This window comes from Ictidomys tridecemlineatus, chromosome 8 (assembly GCF_052094955.1).
Source record: "Ictidomys tridecemlineatus isolate mIctTri1 chromosome 8, mIctTri1.hap1, whole genome shotgun sequence".
In the NCBI taxonomy this organism is placed as follows: Eukaryota; Metazoa; Chordata; class Mammalia; order Rodentia; family Sciuridae; genus Ictidomys; species Ictidomys tridecemlineatus.
Window position 1 is genome coordinate 51,856,191 of NC_135484.1, and position 13,540 is coordinate 51,869,730.

Genomic DNA, 13,540 nt, shown 5'->3' on the forward strand with positions numbered 1-13,540 from the left:
GCACATCGTATTCTTAAAACTTGCCTTTTAAAACAAAACTGTGATGATTCAGTAAACCTTCTAAGACAAAATTTAATGCTTTTTTTTTTGACATTTTCCTTAGTGGATATCCCTACATTAGCTGTCGGGACTTACAAAATCACTATGAAACTGGCCTGTGCTATTGTAAAAACATATGAATCGTACCTCTATGACAATTGATATGCTTAATGTAGAACAAAAACAACATCATCAAACTCTTCTTGATAATCAGGCCACAATTTATTAGTTGTTGCTATTACATCATAAAGGATGTCAGGAGCTTAATAATATGTGTTGCTTCAATTTAAGTGATAATAGTACTCTATCGCAAAGGAGTTAGACTACCTTAAAGATATCATTTAAAAGGTTCAAGAAGACAATGGAGGTTTAGATTTATTGGATTGGCTAATTTCTTGTTTATCCAACTTTACTTGGGTCAAACAATTATTCATAGGTACATGTTTATTAATATTGGGATTATTATGTTGTGCTTGCTGTTGCCAATGTTTGCCCTACTTTTTTGCCCATGGTGACATTAACAAAAAGACAAATTATTATTCATCTGAAAGGCCTTAAAAAACAAGAAAGGAAACATGAAAGGATTCTGATTGTGGAAATGTACATGGGAGTGTTTCCCTGGTGAGCAAACTCCCAGGGGATCATAGGTACCCTGTTTCTCACCCTTAGAAAGCCATGCAACCTCTCTTGGGATCCAATAATGTAGCTAATATATGTGCAATGTCTAGCTGGTCTGCAATGCCCTGAGAAGTCTCTGTGTTAGAGTCTCATCAAGCCTGGATCTTGGTTGTAGGCACATAGCTTCTGGGAATAAAGAAACTTGTTTGATAGATAATTACAATGTTTTATCAAGCCCTGGTACTCCTGGATCTGCCTGCCTAACAGTAACTTCAGACAATGGACTTTCTTGACAACTGCACAAAGTCCTAACCTTGAATATTTTAACTGTGAAATGTAACTGCAGTATAAGCAACCTTACTGCTACTCTAAACAATAATGTAGTTATGGTACTAATGATCTAATGTAACCTATTGGTATAAATAAATGTGGCCTCTTAAACAAAGAGCCACTCTGCTACCTTCCCTGCCTCTGCACCTTGTCTCTGTCTCCTCTTTATAATTATTATTTACAGCATGATAGTTTCCAGAACCATCCTTTTACCAGCAAAAGTCAAAATCATTCTTTTTTATGGCTGAGTAATATTCCCTATGTAAACATACACCTCATATTCATTATCCATTCATCCATGGAAGGGCAGCTAGGTTGGTTAATAGCTCTGCTCATAGTAGGTCAATTGTATGTTGATTTTAAGTCCTTTGTGTATAAAACAAAGAGTGGGAAAACTGGGTCAAATGGTGGTTTCACTCCAAGTTTTCTGAAGAATCTCTAGACTGCTCTCCAGAGTGGCTGCACAGCCATCAGCAATATATGGGTGAACCTTTTCCTCAACATGCTTATTTCCAACATTTATCATTACTTGTATACTTGATAATTGCCATTCTGACTGGAGTGAAATAAAATCTCAATATAGTTTTCATTGTATTTCTGTCATTTAGTTTGATACCATACCAATTATTGATTCTTTATTTTACTCCTTGTGTTTTAGAAGTTTTGTTGAGGAATTTGTTTCCTAAGCTGATGTGATGGAGATTTGGCCTATATCTAGTAGGCACAGGATCTCTGGTCTAATGCCTAGGTCCTTGATCCACATTGAGTTGAGTTTTGTGCAGAATGAGAGGGGGGTTGGTGATTTCATTTTGCTACATATGTATTTCCAGTTTTCCTCCAATGTATGTTTAGGACACCTTTGTCCAGTACGGCGAGATCACTCTACTTATTTGGGTTTGTCTCTGTTTCTTCTATTCTGTTCCATTGTGTCCATGTTTGTTTTTGTACCAATGCTATGTAGAATTTTTGTTGTTTGTTTGTTTGTTCATTTTAAGGCCAGGTGTTGTGATGCCTCCTGCTTCACTTTTCTTGAATAAAAGTGGCGAAAGAGAGCTTCCAAGTCTGGTTCCGTGTCAGGGGGAATGCTTTCAATTTTCTCCATTTAAAATGATATTGGCCTCAGTTTCCATCTACATAACATTTGTGAAGTATGTTCCTACTATCCCTAGTTTTTCTAGTGTTTTGAGCATGAATAAATCCTGAATTTTGTCAAATTCTTTTTCTGCATCTATTGAGATAATCATGTTATTCTTTGATATGGTGAATTACATTTATTGATTTCCATATGAATAACAAAATTGCATCCCCAGAATGAAACTCACTTAATCATGGTGCACTATCTATTTAATATTTTTTGTGTGTGATTTGCCCATATTTTATTAAGAATTTTGGCATCTATGTTCATCAGGGATATTGGTTTGAAGTTTTCTTTCCTTGATGTGTCTTTGTCTGATTTTGGTGTTAGGGTGATAGTAGGTTCATAGAATGAGTTTGGCAATCTTTCCTTCTTCTCTACTTCATGGAATAATTTTAGAATTGATGTTACTTCTTCTTTAAAAGAAAAAAATTCTACAGATTCGGAGAATTCATCTTATCCTAGGCTTTTCTTTCTTGGTAGGTTTTTGAGAGCATTTTCAATTTCTTTACTTGAAATTGATCTGATTAAATTTTCTATATCCTTCAGATTTAATTTTGGTAGATCATATGTCTTTAGAAATTTGTTGTCTTTATATTTTTCTATTTGATTTGATTATAAGTTTTCAAAAATAGTTTCTGATAATCCTCTGTATTTCAGTGGTGTCCATTGTGATATTTCCTTTTTCATCATGGAATTTGGGTCTTTTTCCCTTTCTCTTGGTTAGGTTGTCTAAAGGTTTTATTTATTTTTTCAAAAGACCAACTTTTTGTTTTGTTGATTTTTAAAATTTTCTTCTTTCAATTTTACTGATTTCAACTGTCATTTTAAGTTTTCCTGTATTCTACTGCTTTTGGTGTTAATTTGTTTTTCTTTTTCTAGGGCTTTGAGATGTAATGTTAGGTTATTTATTTGTAGAGTTTCTATTCTTTTAATGAATGAACTCAATGTAATGAACTTTCATAGTGTCCCAGAGATTTCATATGTGTGTCACTATTCTCATTTGCCTCTAAGCAGTTTTTAAATTTCACCCCTGATTTCTTCAGATGAACATTCGTCATTTAATAGCATGTTATTTAGTCTCCAGAGGTGTGTGAGAAACTCTGCATTTTTTTATTTTCTCATTGATTTCTAATTTTATTCCATCATAATCTGACAGAATGCAAGGCATTATCTCTATTTTTTTTTTTTTTTGTATTTTCTAAGAGTTGCTTTTTGGCCTACGATGCGGTCTATTTTAAAGAAGGATCCATGTGCTACTGAGAAGAAAGTGTATTTAGTCACTGATGAATGAAATATTCTATGTATGTTTGTTAAGTTTAAATTAGTAATTGTATTTTTTAGTTCTATAGCTTCTTTATTTAGTTTTTGTTTGGAGGATCTATCTGAGTTTGGGAGAGATGTGCTAAAGTCACCGAGTACTATTGTGTTATGGTCTATTTGATTCTTGAAATTGAGAAGTTTGTTTGATGTACATAGATGCTTCATCGTTTGGGCATAAATATTTACAAATGTTATATCTTGTTGGTGCATATTTCCCCTAAGCAGTTTGAAGTGACCTTCTTTGTCCCTCCTATTAACTTTTGTTTGAAGTCCACTCTAACAGTGTGGTTTTGAGGCAGCAGAGTTTCTATCCTGTGGGATTATAGTGTCCCTGAAGGATTGCAGTATGTCACTGCTTAGTGGGAGACAAATAATAACAACAACCAATGTAAACAATATACGGCATTAAACCAAATAGTTCCTGGTATGACATCTACAATGTTAGTCATCACAATAAATAGAAATGACATTATCAATTATTATCCACAGTAAAAACAGTAAGATTGCAAATGGGTTTCCAATTTTGAGTGGTGAACAGGGAGAAAACTAGGAGTGATTAAGGATGTGTTGATTACAGGTGGGATACAAATAAAAATAAAATATTATTGTGAGAGTGAATAATAGAGCAATAAATATTGGCAGTTAGCCAATATTTTAGTGTTTCCCGGTCACTCTTTGGTAAATCACTCCTGTCCCTGACCTTTCAAATTCGTGGCTGGGTGCTTAAAAGGTCATAGAAGATATGTTGCAGTTCTAATCCCCAGTGCCTCATAAGGTATCTGTATTTGGAGAGAACATTATAAAGAGAGGATTAAAATAAAACGTGGTGATTAGAATGAGTCCTAATTTGATAGGATTGGGATCCTGATAAGGTGAAATTTGGACCTAGATGTGTATAAGGGAAAGACCATTTAAAGACACCAGGAGAAGATGGCCATCAACAAGCCAGGGAGACTGGCTTCAAAACAGAGCTGCTCATCTCATGGAGATCAGAAAAATGGCGAGGAAAAGGAAGAACTGAGGAATGAGATGTCCCCTTCTAGGGAATCAACTCCAATGACCTACCTTCCAAACACGCCCTACTGCCTACAAGTTTTTACCAAATCCTAATAATCCTGTCAAATTATGAACCCATCAGTGGATTAATCCACTGATGAGGTTAGAGCTCATGATCCAATTCACCTTTCTGTAGAGCCACCTGGGCCACAAACTGCAAGTGCCCCTCAGTTCTCTTTTGTCCACCTCTCTATTTGGATTACAGATTAACACTCTCAGCTCTGAGATAGAAGCCAAAATTTATATGTCATTTATACTGTTTAAACAACAACAGATAACATTTACATTAGTACAGTAAACCATTTACATAACAGGTAAGAGAGTAGATGTCTTTTTTGGGGGGATGGGTGGGTACCAGAGATTGAAGTCAGAAACTCTCCACCACTGAGCCACATCCCTAGCCCTGTTTTGTATTTTATTTAGAGACAGGATCTCACTATTGGTTTTACTTTGAAAACTTGGATTACTAAGACTATTGCTTAGCACTTTGCTTTTTCTGAGGCTGGCTTTGAACCTGTGATCCTTCTGCCTCAGCCACTGGGATTAAAGTGTGCATCTGTTGAAGCTGATGTCTTTTACACTTTCCTCACTCTTAATTGTGATTATTTTTATAGTTTTGGAGGTTGTATGATATTTTTGGGAGAATTAATATTAGCTGCAAGTGTAGCCTGGTGAAGGAACATCAATACTTTTAAAAAGTGTATATCGTCTCAAAAGCTATGTAAGTTAGCATTAGAATTATTTTTACATTCTAGGCATCTACTGGGAAAGAGAACAACTAGAAGTTACTTTCTTTCTTTCTGTCAGATCTATGCAGATCTGACAGATCTAAGCTATGAGAATTTTTTGAATTAAAAAATTCTCATAGCTTAGATCTAGAAATTCAAGCTTGAACAGAAAGAGCCAAATGACCCTCTGAGTTTTAGAGGTATCAATGGTGACAAATACCAGTAAATAACATTAAGTTACTTGTTTGTTCTGCATGGAGTACCTTTTCCCCCATGAATAACTACTGCTTCTCCTGCCTCTGCCTCAGCAGAAATGCCAGACTCTGCCTTCTCTGTCCATGGCACAGAGAATGACAGCTCACTAACATGCCTAAGGAGGAAACAATTATCTTAGCCACTTTCTTTCTGCACCAGGAACACCTGAATTACTTTTTTCTCCTTTTAAAAATTCTCCCAAGGGATACATCAATTATTATTAACTTTAAACCCTTTTGCGAGCTAGTAGTGAAGGCATCAAGAAAGTATACATTCATTCATAACTGATTTTTTTTTAAATTAACAACTCAGTTAATCTACATTTCATAAAGCAATGCATTGCTCTGAAGCTGAGTTTCCTATAAATCTTTCGACTCCTCCTCATGGTTGATGATTCTCATTTCATTTCTGGCAACTATTTGAAACTTTTTATTTTGATCATACTTGCTAAAGTATCTTATTAACCTTTTAAGTACATGTTTTGTTTTAATTCGCTAGCCCCCGATGCTTGTTTCCTTGGGTTCATTTGTTGTTTAAACTTTATATTAACTCTTTCTTACTTATTTCTTCTATTCTCTATTCCATGTTTTCTTGTTGTTGTTTGTGGTATTGGGGATTGAATACTAAACTGAGCTACATTCATAGTCCTTTTCATTTTATATTTTGAAACAGATTCTCAGAAATTACTGAGGTTAGCCTCAAACTTGCTATCCTCCTGTCTCAGCCTTCCTAGCAGTTGGGATTGCAGATGCATGCCACTATCCAGGTATTTTCTTATGATTTTACATTAAAAGCATATGCCATTTGATTTCTATCTCTTTTCAAATACATATATCTAAATCCCTGTTGCTTCTGCCATACTCACCAGATGACTATTAAAGTATTTTAATTTAATTCCATCTTGATTTTTGCTATAATCTAACAATTATTTGGCATTGTTTCTATGGACCTAATTTCATTATATATGGAATTTTGTCTTTTGAGAAATCAAAATTCTTGTAATTTTTGATGTACAAGGAATTGCAGCCTGTGTGATAACACATTAATGGAATTGGCTGGCTTTTTCATTGTGGTCTAGGGCATGGTAAATTTTGGTGGCTGTAGCCTGTGTGTTTGAACATGATATGTAGTTTTGTGTACAACTTCTTGGTATAGCTACTCAGTCAGGCTTCTTAAGTGCATTACACAGCTCTTCTCAATCCCTCTCTGCTTGTTGGTGGTTCCTTGTTTCGGTTCTGAGAGAGGGATGTTCAGTTTATGCCTTTTATTCTGCAGGGTTTCCCATGTTTTTGCTCTAATTACCCCACTGTGTGGTACCTCAGATAACTATCTTATTGTTGTCCTGGGCTCTTTGATCCCTGGTATATAATACTGAAAGCATAAAGCAGCCTGTTTCATCTCAACTTCTTCAAGGGAATATTTTCTTGCACATCCTATATTTGCTTTTGTTTTTTGAAATTGATCTACTCTTTCATAATCTATTTTTGTGTTCAGTCCTTGAGAATTCTGATTCTTATTTTTGATCACTGAGCATGTCAAATGTCCTTTTCTAATTTCTATAAGGATTTGGTGGTAGAAGGAGAAAGAGAGGTGAAACATGCTCATTTCCAGCCTTTAAGACTGAACTTGAAATCTTAGAGTAGTTTTGAATTTCACTTTTCGAAGTGCTAGTGATGATGAGCATATTTGCATATATTTGTTGATTAATTGTATATCATCTTCTGAGAAGTGTCTGTTGAGGTCCTTGGCCCATGTATTGAATGGGTTATTTTATTTATTTATTTAGTGTGTGTGTGTGTGTGTGTATTTAGATTTGTGAGTTCTTTCTATACTCTAGAGAGTAGATTCGCACACATTTGTAGGAAGATTATCATAACACTCCAGTGAATTCAGTGCAGCTGAATTCAGAAGTTGCAGAAGCACCAATGGGAATCCATTCTTGGCTCCTTGTTCAACAGCTGTGCCTCTTATTAACCAAGCTGGAGTTGGACTTGGTAGACCTGGGCATCCTCTTTTTAAATCCTTCGCAGATTTCATGCCCACCTTCACACCACTGCCAGTGTCCCCGGACAACAATGCCAGACTTGTACTCCAGGATCTTCTAAATATTTAGAACTTTAAAGAAGCCATAACCCTTTTTGATGTTTTACAGCATGGCCTTTTGGAAAAGAACTCTGCATTTGTAGACAAAAAAGACAAAGAAAAAAAGCTGATATATACAGGTATATAGATACTAGGTATTTTTTTTTCTTTCTTTTTTTTTTTTTTTGTTACTTGTTGTAGTTTTTTCTTTGTTTTTTTTTAATATAGCTCTTGTTAAAATTTTGTTGTTGTTGTTGCTGTAGCACTTTTTGTTTATAAAATTTTGCTCCAATGTAGCAGGTAATCATCACCAGTCTTCAATTCTGATGTACTTTTGTAAGCAACTGTACAGAGCAGCATTAGTGAACCATTAGCTCCAATGATTATATTTGTCAAATTTAATGGCATTAAGATAAAAATGGTACATTTAAATAACAGGAAAGATGAAAAATCCAAACCACCTGAAGGAGATCTCAGATTTAGAGAAGAAAACGAAATATGAAGTTGCAAAATGTTGAGAATATTTAGTTTATCCCAAATAACCTGGTACAAGTACTAAAGAAAATTCCAGTGCAGAGGGCCTTATCATGAAGCTTAGTGGATAAATTCTAAGTTACTTTTAATCCAAATACTATGACCCCTGTCCATTTTACTTATTTCCCTTTCTATAGAAAAGTCACCTCACATTAATTCAGTTTCCCAGATGTTAAATATGTCCAGAAGTAAGAGTATTTTTATGAGTGAACCCCAAAGTGGAATCACATGATCCACTGCCAATGGAAAAGTTAATTAGTAAGAATATATCATTAAATATCTGGACTGTTTATCTACATACTTTGGGGGCTCTACAATAATGCCTATGACACATTTTTTAAAACATTTGATCAAAAAAATTGGGGGAGAGAAATAAGCTAACAACAGTTTTTGAAAGATGAAAGGCTTTAAAAAAGGAGTAGTTTCAACCTTTTCGTAAATTAAGGTAAAAGATAATCAAAAGATTCTAGCTTAAGTAGGTGAAATCAGAGAAGAGAAAAAGCAGATTGCATAGCACATACTTCTCCGACACCTGTAGTTTCTAAAACCATTCAGAATATTTTTATTAAAATTAATTCAAATAAAATTTAATAAATTTATAAATGTAAATTATATTATCATTTAATATACATTGATCTAATTTAAATTTATTTTATGAATTAATATTGTTTAAATTTATTTTATTAATACTATTGTTTGATTTAAATTTATTTTCATAATTGATTTTTTAAATTAATTTTGATTAAATTTTAGATTGATTTATATTGAAGAATTCATCAAATTTCATTTAAAGGGGCTGGGGATGTGGCTCAAGCGGTAGCGCGCTCGCCTGGCATGCGTGCGGCCCGGGTTAGATCCTCAGCACCACATACCAACAAAGATGTTGTGTCCGCCGAGAACTAAAAAAAAAATAAATATTTAAAAAAAAAAATTTCATTTAAATTAATACAATTTAACAAAGTCAATTTAAATAACATTCAATATAGATTAAATCATTTAATATTAACTATATAATATAATAAAAATATTAATAAAATTAATTTTCATAAAAATCCTCTTAGTGGTTTTAGAAACTACAGGTATCTGAGAAATATTAGCAAAAGCAATTCTAAGCAGAAAGTGTGAATCTTTTGCGGTATAGCGATACCAGATTTCAAACTGTACTACAGAGCAAGACTAACCAAAACAGCATGGTACTGATACCAAAACAGGCGGGTGAACCAATGGTACAGAATAGAGGACACAGAGACCAATCCACAAAATTACATCTTTCTTATATTTGATAAAGGGGCAAAAAGCATGCAATGGAGGAAGGATAGCATCTTCAACAAATGGTGGTGGGAAAACTGGAAATCCATATACAACAACATGAAACTGAATCCCTTTCTCTCGACATGCACAAAAGTTAACACAAAATGGATCAAAGAGCTTGATATCAAATCAGAGACTCTGCATCTGATAGAAGAAAAAGTTGGCTCCGATCCACATATTGTGGTGCTGGGCTCCAAACTCCTTAAGAGGACACCCATAGCACAAGAGTTAATAACAAGAATCAACAAATGGGACTGGCTTAAACTAAAAAGTTCTTTTCTCAGAAAGAGAAACAATAAGAGAGGTAAATAGGGAGCCTACATCCTGGGAACAAATTTTTACTCCTCACACTTCAGATAGAGCCCTAATATCCAGAGTATACAAAAAACTCAAAAATTAGAGAATAAGAAAACAAATAACCCAATCAACAAATGGGCCAAGGACCTGAACAGACACTTCTCAGAGGAGGACATACAATCAATCAAAAAGTACATGAATAAATGCTCACCATCTCTAGCAGTCAGAGAAATGCAAATCAAAACCACCCTATGATATCATCTCACTCCAGTAAGATTGACATCCATTATGAAGTCACAATACAATAAGAACTGGCGAGGATGTGGGGAAAAGGGTACACTTGTACATTGCTGGTGGGACTGCAAATTGGTGCGGTCAATTTGGAAAGCAATATGGAGATTCCTGGGAAAGCTGGGAATGAAACCACCATTTGACCCAGCTATACCCCTTCTCGGACTATTCCCTGAAGACCTTAAAAGAGCGTACTATAGAAATACTGCCACATCAGTGTTCATAGCAGCACAATTCACAATAACTAGACTGCAAAACCAACCTAGATGCCATTTAGTAGATAAATGGATAAAAAAAGTGTGGCATTTATACGCAATGGAGTATTACGCAGCACTAAGAAGTGACAAAATCATGGAATTTGCAGGGAAATGGATGGCATTAGAGCAGATTATGCTAAGTGAATCTAGCCAATCCCTAAAAAACAAATGCTAAATGTCTTCTTTGATATAAGGAGAGCAACTAAGAACAGAGCAGGGAGGAAGAGTATGAGTAAAAGATTAACAGTAAAAAGAGACAAGTGGTGGGAGGGAAAGGGAGAGAGAAGGGAAATTGCATGGAAATGAAAGGAGACCCTCAATGTTACACAAAATTAAATATAAGAGGGTGTGAGGGAAAAGGGGGAAAAAAAACAAGCAAGAGAACTGAATTACAGCAGATGAGGTAGAAAGAAAAGATGGGAGAAGAGGGAGAGAAGATAGTAGGCGATAAGAAAGGTAGCAGAATACAACAGTCACTAATATGGCATTATGTAAAAACGTGGATGTGTAACCGATGTGATTCTGCAATCTGTATTTGGGGTAAAAATGGGGGTTTATAACCCCCTTGAATCAAATTATGAAAGATGATATGTCAAGAGCTTTGTAATGTTTTGAATAACCAATAAAAAACATTTCCCATTTAAAAAAATGACATTGGTGATTTATTGTGATCATTTTATAAACAGCAGAACTACATTTAATTCTTTGTCCTACTTATAAAAGTCACTAGATGCGAAAGTATCTACTTTCACAGTTTGTATATAACATTTATGGACTATTTTAAATTCTATTTTAAAAATATTTATTATTTAGCCTTTAGTGGACACAACATCTTTATTTTATTTATTTTTTTAGGTAGTGCTGAGGAATAAACCACATGCCTCACGCATGCTAGGCGAAGGAGCTACTACTTGAGCCACATCCCCAACACTCTCTTAAATTCTTATTTTCACCTTGCTTCTTTATGATAATGAGAATTCAAATTTATGGGTAATATATCATTCACTGAACAATTTGTCAGTCCAAATCAATCCTTCTACTACTGTATTGTCACTGGAGTGTTATGTTAAACTTCCTACAAACGTATGCGGAACATTTCATTGATCATGCTAATTCTTAAAAATACAAATGTGCCGAGCCCTAATGTCCAGAGTATACAAACAACTCAAAAATTAAACATTAAGAAAACAAACAACCCAATCAACAAATGGGCCAAGGACCTGAACAGACACTTCTCAGAGAAGGATATACACTTAATCAAAAAATACACGGAAAAAATGCTCACCCTCTCTAGCAATCAGAGAAATGCAAATTGAAACCACTCTAAGACACCAAATCAGTCCAGTAAGAATGGCAGCCATTAGGAAGTCAAACAACAAGTAGTGCTGGCAAGGATGTGGGGGAAAAGGTACACTTGTACATTGCTGGTGCGACTGCAAATTGGTGCAGCCAATTTGGAAAGCATTATGGAGATTCCTGGGAAAGCTGGGAATGGAACCACCATTCGACCCAGCTATTCCCCTTCTCGGACTATTCCCAAAGACCTAAAAAGAGCATACTATAGGGATACAGCTACATCAAGGCTCATAGCAGCACAATTCACAATAGCTAGAATGTGGAACCAACCTAGATGCCAGTCAACAGATGAATGGATGAAAAAAATGTGGCATTTGTACACAGTGGAATATTACTCAGCACTAAAAAATAACAAAACCACGGCATTTGCAGGGAAATGGATGGCATTAGAGGAGATTATGCTAAGTGAAGTTAGCCAATCCCTAGAAAAGAAATGCTGAATGTCTTCTTTCATATAAGGAGGGGGACTCAAAACAGAGCAGGCTGGAAGAGCATGAAAAGAAGATTACCAATTAGAAGGGACAAGAGGTGGGAGGGAATGGGAGAGAGAAGGGGAAATTTCATGGAAATGGAAGGATACCCTCATTGTTATACAAAATTACATATAAGAGGATGTGAGGGGAAAGGGGAAAAAAGGAGAGAAATGAATTACAGTAGCTGGGGTAGAGAGAGATTATGGGAGGGGAGGGGACAGAAGGGGGGATAGGGAGGGAATAGAAAAGGCAGCAGAATATAACAGACACTAGTGTGGCAGTATGTATCAACTTGGACGTATAACCAATGTGATCCTGCAAACTGTACACGTGGTAAAAGTAAGAATTCATACCCCACTTGAATCAAATGTATGAAACATGATATGTCAAGATCGTTGTAATGTTTTGAGCAACCAATAAACATTTAAAAAAAGAAACAAGAAGAGACGAGGCCCATATTGAAGAGATTTAAAAATTCTACTGAAATCTATAAGAAAATGTTTGAATGAATTATGAGGTATTAAAAGAAGTAACAACTTAATGTCTTGCATAGAATTTATCACCCTATGTTTATAGACTCAAAAAGCTTTCATTACTTTAACCTTCAACTGTGTTTTAACAAAGCCACATTATTCAGGGCTCTCTACTTCTGGCTTATTCTTTCTTACTCAGTCTTTTGCCCCATATGAGATCCTCACCACCACAGTCGTCAATGGCTGGCCTTGCATTATAATTCAAGGATCACTCTATGGAACATCTTCTCCACTGATTGACTGTATTCAATTGCACTTCACAGCAGGAAATGTATATAACACAGCTTTATGTTGTTCACAATATCTATCACAATACCTTGTGCTTTTGGGGCACTGAATATATGTATAAGGATACCCTTATGATTACTGGATGCTTTCTGTCACATGTGCTCGCGAATGAGCCGGGGTTTTCCCTCCATATCCCCCATAGCTTCCAGGAACATTCCAAACATATTTGGAAGAAGAGAAATGCTTTCATTTGGATGGTCAGTTTCGAATACAGTAGGTAGGTTTCTCTCTCAGATAGAAATATAAAATGACAAACAGCTGTGGTCAGAGCGAACCATGCCAGAAGACTGAATCTGAGTGATCAGAAATGCCTTTCAGCAGGAGGAGCAACCACCACTGGAACCACATTCAAGCCAAATGTGATAGGTCTTACACTGAAAAAGGATCATTATTTGTGATTGAAAACAATAAACAAACACAGAACACCTAAAGAGAAGGAGGCACCCTGCTATAATTTGGATCTGGAATGTTGCCCAAAGGTCATGTGTTGAAAGCTTGGACCCCAATCTACCAGCATTCAGAACGGACTCTACAGAAAGGTGAATTGAATCCTGAGCTCTAACCTCATCTGTGGATCAATCCACTGATGGGTTCATGATTGGACAGGACTATTGGGAGTTGGTCAAAACTGTGG

The 13,540-nt window shown here is 35.5% G+C and overlaps 1 protein-coding gene across 2 annotated transcripts in view; it reads right to left on the reverse strand.

Annotated features, from left to right (window-relative positions):
• Window positions 1–239: 239 nt before the first annotated feature.
• Window positions 240–13,540, reverse strand: part of LOC144366111 (heat shock factor protein 2-like) — a 47,765-nt gene continuing 34,464 nt past the window's right edge. For both annotated transcript variants that reach the window (XM_078019475.1, XM_078019476.1), the window contains one exon: window positions 240–7,658. The gene's annotated coding sequence lies outside the window, so the exon portion shown is untranslated. The remainder of the gene's footprint in view (window positions 7,659–13,540) is intronic.